Raw genomic sequence first — 12,207 nt, forward strand, 5'->3', positions numbered from 1 at the left:
CTGAAAAACTAAACAAAAAGTGGTTTTCCCCCCTCAGAATGCCTTCACTATTATAGGAAAGAAATCTCACATGCTCCAGTCCCTCCTTCCTTCAATCTTTGATCATCTATCCATTCATTCCATGCATGTCTACTAACCACCCAGAGAGTACAAGGCCCAGACAGAAGCAATGGGAAAGATCAAGGCGTTTCAGACTTGCTTAATGCTCATTGGTGTGAGGTGAGAACTGCTCTAGCTCATCAGAATGTAAAAACAAGAACCATTCCTCAAGAGAGGAGTACTCAGAGGTGAGCTCAGCTGAGAAGGCACATCTCTAAGACCATCATCCTCCCATTTCAACAGGGCATTTTGATTAGGAGACAGAGAGGTAACCAACAGCACTTCCAAATTTTGTACATACCGATGGAGCAATATTGAATGGTTTGTGCAACAGAAAAATGGGGAAATAATTAATCCCTTTTTGATTTGCTGCCAGAAAAGTGCTCAAAACCAACAGGAACCAGATTATGAAAAAGCATCCCAGTAAGTCAAAGAGAGAGTCAAAAAAACAAAGTAATCATAATATTAAGATATGATACCAAAAAAAATGCAGATATTTAGGTAAGAGCCATTTTAAATTGTTAAGTGATTATAAGAATACTTAATTAGTACTCAAGGACTTGCATTTTTTAGGTAAGCTCTAGTGAGTTACTGTATTTTAAAAGTCAAAGTTAAATTTGCACATGTGCTGGTGAGTTAATAAGGAATTAAGTTGCAGAAACTCAGAAATTATCGAAGTCTTCTACCCCCCATCTCTTTCAGTCTCCCAAGCAGAAGTGGCTTATTCACCAGGTCTAATGTGAGCAGACAGTGTTGTGCATCCAGGGGGAACTATAGTAAATGGGAAATAATTCCTCTGCATTGTTATCCTTGCCCCTTTCTATTGAATTGTCAGTCTTGAAAAGTCGTAACACATATAGCAATCATATTTGCTTAGAATTCTTTTATAGCAAGAACTGATATCTGAGCACCTGTGGTACTCAGCATACATGCCCCCTGATAAATCCCCTCATTACACTTACTGATAAAGAAAACATTATGTGAAAAACAGATACAATAAACCAGGTTTCCTTTCTGGTCACAAGCCTAACTATGTACTTATGAGCCGAAAAACACCTCAGGTGATATGCTTTTGCAAATACAAAAATAAAATGTACAACGGTATTTAGGAAATGCATACGGGTTTCTGTTAAGTCTGCACATTGCGAGGTAGCAATTCTTTCCATTTAGTTCCTCATTTCACAACAGCTACATCTTCATTGAAAACACCTAGCCGCTGACCAAAGTTTATTATCATTATTTATGGTTTTATGTTCCTATCATCAAATCCTGGTGTGCTGGACTGAATGGGAGCCCTTGATCACTGGGAGAGACAAGATGTGTGTGAGAAAGCAATGGTGAGGTCACCAGAACATGCTGAGCACTCAGGCTGAGTAGCTGTTCCTCAGGGACTTCAAGTACAACACTGTATGCTATCCAGTCATTTCTCTGAGGTCAGTATGATCACATCCTCATTTTACAGATAAGGGCACTAAAGCACAAGATGCTCAGTCATCTCTTTCCCAAGGTTAACATAATTTAACCAAGATTTGTTCCAAATCTTTTTTTGCCAACATGCAATGCAACTTCCCTAGCTTAACTACTTTTCTTCGCAGGTAGTTAAGTCTCAGGGGGCAGACAAGTTAAGAAAATATATCTTCAAGAAGCTCCACAGAAATACACGGATAGTAGTAAATCCCAAATAGATTATGTAAGGTAACTAAAACATTTGGGGAAATGTTCCTGACGTTTCAGTTTGTCAGAGAAAACTAGACCTTTCTAACGTGCATCTCTTGGCACCACTCTCAGGATACAAGTGGATCTCTGGATCCAATATGGCAATTCTTTGTTTCATCCATGTCCAAAAGTCTTCAGCAAATAACTGAATATATGTAGGTATGAGCCATTTCATTCTAAGGTGACCCTAATTACCTCAGGTAACCACTGCAAGCTATTCAATATATATATATATTTTTTTCCACTCTCACCTCCTTCCCAATTGCGTTACTATAAGATGGGGCTTGTTTCCACCTTCCTACCTATACCTCATCTTTTCCTGCCTCCTAGGGCTTTACTCTATGAATCACAACCTATCCTTTGTATTCTCAATTTATCTCCCTTTTCTGGTTCCTTCAAGTCAGTGAAAATTCTTATCCAAGCAAAAAACAAAAATAAAACCCCCTCAAAACAGAATCAAACAAACAAAAACACCCTTTTCTATCGTACTCTTCTCTTGGCATTTTGTACTTCCTGTCCCCCTACAGCCTGGATTCTGGAAAGGGTGGTCTAGGATGCTTTTTCCATTTTCTCACTACCTACCCATTCCCCATCCCACAACAATCTGGTTACTGCCCTCACCATTCCACTGAAATTAGCCTTGCAAAGTTACAAATGATCTTCTAGTTGCTTAATTCAATGGACACCATGTGCTTCTCCAGCTTATATACTAAAATTGGAAAGATGTGGAGAAGATTATCATGGTCTCTGGGCAAGAATGATAAGCAAATTCATGCAGTGTTTCATATTTTTATAGTAGGAACTCATTTTGTTATATATAGACATATCTGGATATAGAGAATATATTTGCATATAGAAGAAGTCTGGAAATATATATATCAAAATTTTAGCAGTAGTTATGTTGGGCGATGGGATTTAGGGCAATTCTTAAATTATACACTATCTATCTATATCTGTATCTATATACATCTTTTCACCATATATGTATGTATACATACATATATATTTCAACTTACATTATGATTAGATATTTCTTATCTAAATAAAAATAAATATATCACTTTGAGAGATCCAGTGATCCCTTTTCAGTTCTTACCTTGCTGGACCTCTCAGCAGTATTTAATAGTATTATTATGTTCTCTTTCCTTGGCTTCACGAACAACACTCTCACCTGGTCTTTCTCTACCTTCCTTGGCACCTTGTTCTTAGTCTCTCCCTTTTCTACACATAGTCTCTGGGTGGCCTCATTCATGTCAGCGGCTTACATGATGCTAAAAACTCCCAACTCTATTTTTCTAGCTTAGAATTCCTGCGTGAGTTCCAGCCTCCTCCATGCAATCATTTACTAGGTTTCCAAACATTTCAAGGTGAACTCATCCTCTCCCCACTCCCAAATTGGTCCAACTCCTATAGACATATGTCAATGACTAGAACCACTATCTATCAGGCCCTGTCAGAAATGGAGAAGTCATTTTAAATTCCTTTCCTTTTTCTTACCTCCTGGATCAAAAAGCTCCAGGCTAAAATAATTCTATCTCCCATATTTCACAAACATCACTTCTTTTTTCCTCTGTCCCCACTGCCTTAATCAAGGCTCTCATCATTTCTTCTTTAGGTCACTGCAACAGCCTCTTGACTGTCATTGCCGTTCATCTTCGCCCCCTCGAATCCCTCCTCTATTCTGCAGCCTTAGTGGTTTTTCCAAAATAAATTATATCATGTCACTCTGGGTTGAAAAGCCTCTGATGACTCCCACTGCCTAAGGATAAAGTTCCAATTATACTTATTGTCCTCCAGTATAGACTTATTACTCAGCATCTTCAGTCTTTCTGAACTCTGGATTTGATGAACTGCTAGCTATTCTTCAAACATTCCATATTCTCTGACACCTCTAAGCCTCTGCTCATGTCACTCCATCTGCAAAAAAACCTCCTTCCCTATTTTCTTAACTTGATTTAGTCTCAGTTATCCTTTGAGACTCAACTCGGGCTTCATTTCTTGACCTGCTCAGACCCACACCTGCTCTCAGAGCACATTTCCTTCCCTCTACTGGGCTATAAATCACACTACATTTTAATTGTTCATTCACTTGTCTTTTTCACAGTAGAATGTGGAGATCCTTGAGGGAAGGATTGTGAATTTAATATTTTTTTGAATATACACATAAGTAAATGATTGGCATACAAAAGGCAACCACTTCCCAGCTGATGTGATGAGAAGGAGATACAAAACAAGGTCTCTTGAACAAATTTACCCATGAGATACTTCAGTGTCATTCTTCAAAAGTCATTAAAATAAACACAAGGACATCCAACGGTATTTGTTCAACCCCTATATGGACAGCTTAAAGAACTCAAAATTCAGGAAGAACTCCAGGAAAAAATTCAGACCTTGAATTACAGCCATTCTTACTGACAAGCATAAGGTCTTTTAGGCTGGTACTTTGCTGCAGGAATGCCATGTGTAATGCAGGGAACACAGCACATCATGTAAGAAAAAAGAGTTTCTAAGTTATATCTTTACCTTCCAGCCACCCAAATGATTCTCTTGGCAAATTACCTGATTCATCTGAAATTATAGGGCAGCACCTTTACAGGTCTGAAAGAACCAGATGGTTTTCTGTATTCCCTTTATCACTAAAATAAGTAATTATAACATTTCCATGAGAATGCTTCTCAACAAATTATTTTCAGTTCTTGTAATACAAACAAGATGATATACTAACTACATATGATTATTGGGGGGCTTATTTAAGTTAAGATGTCCCTTAAGGACTACCAAGTAAGCTTTGTTAACTAAATTTAAATACCATCTTTCACACACTGGTATTACTGATCTCACAACAGGAGAGCATGGCTTTATACTGGCTTGTCAGTACTGAAGAGAAATTACCTGTCATCAGTGGACCTTGGTCTATACTCCTCTCTATCCTCTGACCAAAGACAGGCAGGCACAAAATGCTCCTTTGACTAGATGGGAAACAGAGGAAAACTAATGGCTTCTCAAGTAACACTGAAGACAGACATATTTAAAACAGAAGATAATTAATATGGAAAATACTGCAACTCACAGACATCTTCTTCTACTAACCCCCTCAAAGCCTACTGTTCTTTCTCTTAAACACAATCTCAATTCATTCAAATATCATGTATCCACAGGTTTGTCTGGATCTTCCTCCAACCCAGGAAAGAGAATTATAATTATGTGGAATTATGTGGAATTCCAAGTCACTTGGGGGACTTCCAGGAAAGGTTTTCCTGAAAATAGGCAGACACATTATTCCCCCTGCATGCTATTATAACTACATGTGACACTATTGCATTTATTTCTGACAATGGGGGCAGATAATAACAATAGCTGAGGATATCAAGTAGAAGGAAGGAAGGAACTCTGGTCTTTTATGACAATAATACATTCAATTAACCAAGACTGAAACCACCCTGTCTTTAGAAAGAGTAGATATGATTTCATATTATTTGCAGCCAAAATCCATCTCATGGATAAAACACTACTGATTAATTTCAAATAGCATTCCTTGTGTTGAAATCCATGGACTTGCCCTACATATGAAGGGGCTGGCAAACTATAAGCGGCAGGCTAAATCTGCCCGTGAAGTACTTTTGTAAATAAGCTTTACTGGAACACAGCCACTCTTTTTTTGATTGTCTGTGGTTGCTTTCCTGCTATAACAGCAGAGTTGAGTAGTTGTAACAGAGATTACATAGCCCACAAAAGTGAAAATATTTAGTATCTGGCTCTTCACAGAAAAAAGTTTGCCAGCCTCTGCTCTATACCAGCAGATCTCAATGAGGGGCTGTATCTCTCAAAAATATTTTCCAGGGGCCATTTTGGATGTCCTGATCATTGTGGAGTTCTACAGGGCCAGGATTTAATGGTGTGCAATGTTAAAGTTCTATGCAACAAAGAATACCCCACCCAAAATGCCATAATGATCATTTTGAGAACTTTTACTCATATTCATTATGATAACCCTTAACTGTGAGCCATACCTTGGGCCACATGAATTGGATTTTAGATTGCACCTACCACCACAAGTTTGAAGAATTCTCCTCCCCAGGTGAGCAGCAAACTAAAAGCATAATGCTGAACCCACTATTGATCCTCATTAGACATTTATTGATTAATTAGAGGAAATATATTTATCATTACTTTGGGGCTGTTTTTTTAAACTACAATTTTCTGTTTTGGAAAACTGCTTAAATGCATATACAATAATCCAAGTTCTGCTCTAAAATACAAATTGCCTTTGCACACAATTTTTATTGAAGCATATTTTATTTTATACTCATGAATTTTTAAGTGTTTCCTACTTTCCATTTTACAGAGTGATTATAATTTCTTTGGGGTTCCTTTTATATTAAGTGGTTTTTTATAAATAATGATAATCATTCTAATTCTTGCTTTAATAAAGAGACCTTAAAATATTTTATTCAAAAGGAACTAAATTCGGCTCAGAGTAGAGAGATCTATACTATAGTAGAGTGATCTAAACTTGAAAGAAAAACATGTGCATCTGAAAACACTGTAATTGTTTCACAGTCAAGAAATATATAACCTTGACTATATAGTCAGATGAAACATGAAAATTACATGGGTTTTAAAACGTGTAAATTGTATTCATAAAGAACAATTCAAATGATATAAAACAAATCTATCCTCAGTGGCATATACCACCGTTCCTACAAATCATAATTTACCAAAAATTGTTATTTTAATCAAGAGACTACAATACTAACAACTATTTGGAAAACCAGACTATGTACTGCTTCAATAAATCCAGGAGGATGAAGAAGTGGCTCAGACCTTACTTAGAAAATAACCAAACAGCATTTCAAATTCTCCTGTTTGAGCCCACTGTTCCCCCCTCACCTTTACAGAGTAGATAAGGAAGTAAGAGGGAGGCATTAAGGTGCTCTAAACTTCACATGTCATAAATAATATTCCAGTTTCTTAAATCCTCTCATATTCTTTGAAAGCTGGGATTTCTTGCATATTCTAAAACAAAAGCACCTAAAGCTCTCCTAAATATTCAGTAAAAAGTGCCACCAACTCCTCTACTATCTATAATGGTTGCGTTGTGTATATGAAACTGATTTGCTATGTAACAACCCCATGGTAACAATAGCAAATGATGCTAATGTACCACTGCCTGGGAGATATGCAGTGGTTCTGAGACCCTGAACAGTGGGAAGGTCATTTCAACTTGAACTCCAAGTATGAATGACCCCATCCACACAAACAGTGTGAAATGTTCCTCTCATGGGTGTAGAGGACACTGATCCTAACAGGCATATAGCTGGCAGACAGAATAAACACAGGACTACACACCCAGAGCAACAAAGCTATTTGGTGGAACAGAAAGATAAAAGCAAAATTAGGAGTTAACACATAAGGCAAATAGCATAATGAGCACAGCATATGGGAAGAAAGGCAAACCTCCAAAATGAATATGCTTATAGGGAATGCTGAGAAAATACACCAGAGAAACTCGGGGCCCTGACAAAATGCAGCAGGAAAAAAAACAAAACAAAACATGCCATGGGACAAAAGAAGATTGTACAACCTAGATGAAAAGCACACAACCAGAAAAATAAACAGCCTGCACAATGACGGGTTTTAACCAGTTTTCAGTGAAGAAGCAGAAATTGTTAGCCAAATATACTACAGATTATTCATACTTTATCTATTGATGTATACAGTAAAATGTACGCAATTCTCAGTTTAGAGACAAACTCAGCCATCCCCCCCCAACCACAAAAAATATATATATTTGGCAGGGTGACTTGGTGGCTTGTCAGTTAAACATCCTACTCTTGGTTTTAGCTCAGGTCATAATCTCACTGTCTTAGAATCAAGCCCCGCACTGGGCTCTGTGCTCAGCAAGGAGTCTGCTTGAGATTCTCTCTCTCTTCCCCTCCTCCTCCCACTCTTGCATGTGCATGCTTTCTCTTACTCTCCCTAAATAAATAAATCTTTTTTAAAACAAATATTAGGTTCTAGAAAAAAGCTGAATGCCTACTCATATAGCACTGTTTACTGTGTATATACCCAGAACCAGTGGCTCTTCTGTCACCACAACCAAGGCTCTAATAGCCAAAAGAGGCAAAAGTTGGGTAAGAGATACCACTTTTAAAATAGACTTTGAATCATACAAAATGATTCATCATAATTGGGAAAGCATTAGAAAATACAGATAGAAAGAAAAACGACCTAAAATTCCACCCTTCCCACCCTGGCGTATATTTTATGACAGACGATTTGTTTCTGTGTCTCATACTATGTATGCTGAAAGTTTTTCTTTAAAATTGGGTTCAGCGTGTGCACTATTTTAAACAACCTGTTTTGTTTGTTGTTTCTTTTATATAGTAAACCAGTTTTCAATGCTAATGTGTTTCTGTATTCTCTATTTATAACAGATGCACGGTAGGCCATTTTATTGAATTTTCCTGCCCGATTCTTTGTGGGTAGACACATACAGGATCTCCTCATTGTTGTCAATGTGCCTGGGATTTAATACATAGAGGTGACCAAAGCATGACATACAGAGGTTAATGCCATTGAAAGAAGATGTATTACTCACAGTTCCCAAGAGGAAGAGGCATGTCTCTTTACATTGTAGGGCCACATGGGGAAGCAGCAGGGTTAGTCAGGAGGCAGAAAGGGAAGAAGAGAAGAGCATGTCCCAGAGCCTTTACCGTGGCTTCTGAGGGAAGACATGGGTCAGGCAGGATAGGTAAATTTGGGTGCATTTAGGAATGGATAATTTCAGTAGGCTCTGAACTACAGGCGTGGTCTCTAGCTGTGTGGTACTTGGCCCTAGGGTAATTTGGGGCAGGAGAGATCGGGGCTTGGTATGTGAGTTAAAAGAGAAGGATGCAGATAGGGGCTTTGAAGTGATTGGTATACATCTGAAAGGCATGCTCCCCGCAAACTGTTTTTCCTTAGGAATTCGCTACCCCTGAAAGGAACAGTCTCTCAGGACTTGAAAGGCACCAAGATGTGAAAACGTCATAAAATACAGAAAATTAAACACCCGTAACAAGCAGATGCCAAGTGCACTTCCCTTCAGCAGCCTCTCCTCCTCCCTGGTCTATCAAGATCCTGGAATTCAATCCACTTGGGTCACTGATACCTCCAGGATCTGGCAACATTCTTTTCTACCCTAACCTCTGGTATTATTCTTGATGACCTCAAAGTCCTTGTTTCTAAACCATCTGCCAGGTCTCTGACTTTTCCTTCTCTCCATTCCAGCCTTCCATTCCCATAACCACTTGCTTGGCCTAGTCATCACCAGAACAGGCATCACAAGGCAGTTCTGGGAGCTATAACGCCAAAAGGTTAAGTGCTCAAGAATTTTTAAAAAATAGTTAATCAACTCAAAGATAGTTTCTCCTAATGTTAAAAAAAAAGGTCACCAAACTGTGCTCCAGATCAAAATATCTGAAAGAGCATCAGTACGGTTTTGGGAACAAATACTCTTCACTCTTCTGCATGAACAGTTGTTTTGAGAGTAAGTTGGTACTGTACTTTTTTGAATTAAAAAATTTAAGTCTCATATGTTTTGCCTCTGAAATTCAACTTCCAATAATTTATCTCATTTATAAAACATAATTCTCGCAATTCTCATTATTTTTATATTCTCAAAATATTTGGAAACTGCACAAAGGCCAGTGTGGGTGGGACACAGATGGGTGTAGGGGAAGATGGAATGTGAGAACCGGAAGGGGCAGGTCTCAGGAGGGTTCACAGAACAAGGGCAAAAATGTGGACTCCGTTCTCTGTGCAAAGGGAAACAAATGTGGGGTTTCCAGTACACTGATCAGCTTCTGTCAATTTTTATGACCTCCTTTACCATGCACATGACTACTCCAAAGGCAGAGCTGTTAGGTTTCTGAAAAAACCCAACAGAGGGGAAAAGAGGATGAAGCTGTTACCTATAAGGCAAGAGAGTAAAAACTCATGAGAAGATTTTTATTGTGAAGTTGAAGCAAGTAAAATTAATAAGGAATCTGGTGGTAGTGGAAAATAGAAAGTCAGAGTTTATCTAAAAGCTACAGAAGAAAAATTCCATCAGGGAAAAATAACTTAACAGCAAATTAAGTGGTAGTCATGGCTAAAATGAGAAATCAGCAGGAATAACCTGGACTGCTTCTATGAAACAAAAAATAATTCAATCTGGGCCACTCTTAAGAGAAACATTATTAATTCTTTAAAAGCGTAAGTACTTAGATTTCAAAAAAAAATTTTTATAAAGAAAAAATGAATTTGTTCCACTGCTGACAACTTCACCACCTTTTAAGCAGTATGATCAATCTTAGATTAATTTTTTAGATGTATTTTTGAAATAGGAAAAACCTCAGTCAAAATATCAACTAAGTTGCACAAGGACTTCTCAAATTATTTAAAATGAATATTCTATTTTTAATAAGTCTATGCTATGGAGATATACAGTCATTTTATTGAGCAAAGAATTCGTCATTACATATTACAGCATCTTTATGATCTGGCACAGTGTCAAGGCTATTCGAGGAACAGTATGTTTCCCCTCATTAAGTATAATATCTGTATTGAACAGCATGTTTTGAAGACATCAAGTATCAAAAACCTTGAGCAAGAAACGTTAACACTTTCACAGTGTGTAGGTAAAACACTAAATAAACTAACAATAGACTCCAAACATAAACCATGGATTGAGTATGTTTGGACCAGGAGTTACTTAAGTGAAAAACTTGTAAATCATTTAACACAGATTAACAGTCTAAGTACACTACAGTGGAATTCCATTTTCATACCAACAATGGAAAATAAGATTTAATAGAGAAGTGCCATGATACAACAGGGGGGCTGACCATATGTTTATGGAGATAGAATTTAACCTGTGATGGAATTACCGTTAGGATGTAACCAGGCTCGTAATAGCAAAACTGCACTTTATCTGTTCAACCAGATTTGTCAGACACCCACGGGAAATGTGTTTCTAGGAGGAGGCGGCAGGCAGTGGTGTACTGGGTTTTCACAGAATGATAATCACCCCACAAACTTCCCCTTAAAGTAGCTCTGAGAACATGGATGTGTGTAGCCTTATTACTGTGCATGTCGAACCCTCCTGGCATATTTCAGAGGACTCTGGAGCTGCTTCCCTCCTTGGAATCACATGCTAACTTGTTTTTGTGACTTAAGGCAAACGGGAAGCTGCTGCTGAAATAATTAAGAACCACAGGCTTTTTAGAGTTGGAAGAAATCTGTTTCTTTGAAACAACACATTCTTTATTTGATGGCAAAACCATCTATATCTTTAGAAGCAAGTTTGTAACTCTTTCCTTCATGTTTTAGTGGTGCTCTCACAAGATGGTAAGGCCAAAATACATTCCCCGAGCTACAGCCCCCAGAACATCTGAAGCAGTTCTGAAGATGAGCAGGTACACAGAAGGTAAGAGCAAAGGACAGGAGATCGTGGAAAATCTACATCTAAACTACACAACTTCACTGAACTCAGAATCACATTCAGGACCTATGCAAAAATGTATGAAACATGGAAGGTTTTTCTATTTTTTTTCTTTTTTTTTTTAATTTTATTTTTTATAAACATATATATTTTTTCCCCAGGTTTTTATTGATATAGTATTTGTATATGTGTTCTGGAAAACTTCCTTAGTATAATCTCTATCTCCCTTCTCTATCATCTCTCCATTTAACCCACCACACTCACCCCAGAGCAAATCTTTTTTTCTCGACATTTTTAAATTTAAATTCAATTAATTAACATACAGAGTATTATTAGTTTCAGAGGTAGAGTTCAGTGATTTATCATTTGGCATAGGACACCCAGTGCTCATTATATCCAGTGCCCTCCTTAATGCCCATCACCCAGTTACCCCATCCTCCCAACCACCTCCCTTCCAGCAACCCTCAATTTGTTGCCTAGAGTTAAGGTTCTCCAGAGCAAATGTTCTAAACAAGAATCTGCTGTTGTCCTCCTACCTGGCCTTCAGCCATTTGCCATCACCTCCTAACACACAGGGTTTTTCAGCATCTAGCTCTGCCTAGCTGTCCACACTGACCCTCATGCCCCTTGCATTGTGCTTTCCTGATCCACGCTCATTTCCCACACCTTTCCTACCTCCACAGTACTCCAAATATACACACATACGCACACCAACTCCATATTCCTAGGACACATATGCCCACCTACACACATAGGGTTATGCAGAGCTGTACCTTCTGTGTGCCTCTCTCTTGCCCAGTAGACAAACACCCACTGCTCTTTCATGACTCAAAAAAAGCATGTTGTTTTCTGTATTCCATGTTTTTTGTTTCACATCACGCAGAGTTTTGAGAATATGGCACAAGTACTTACTCATTAATTCTATA

At 38.0% G+C, this 12,207-nt stretch overlaps 1 protein-coding gene and 1 non-coding gene across 2 annotated transcripts in view; one reads left to right on the forward strand and one right to left on the reverse strand.

Annotated features, from left to right (window-relative positions):
• CTNNA2 (catenin alpha 2) overlaps positions 1-12,207 on the reverse strand; it is a 1,106,640-nt gene that overhangs the window by 980,856 nt on the left and 113,577 nt on the right. The gene's annotated exons all lie outside the window — the stretch shown is intronic.
• LOC116881173 lies at positions 2,505-2,607 on the forward strand. Its single transcript, XR_004385360.1, has one exon. It is a non-coding gene; the product is annotated as a U6 spliceosomal RNA (small nuclear RNA).

Source organism: Lontra canadensis, unplaced genomic scaffold (genome assembly GCF_010015895.1).
Source record: "Lontra canadensis isolate GAN:19392208 unplaced genomic scaffold, GSC_riverotter_1.0 scaffold71, whole genome shotgun sequence".
Taxonomy (NCBI): Eukaryota; Metazoa; Chordata; class Mammalia; order Carnivora; family Mustelidae; genus Lontra; species Lontra canadensis.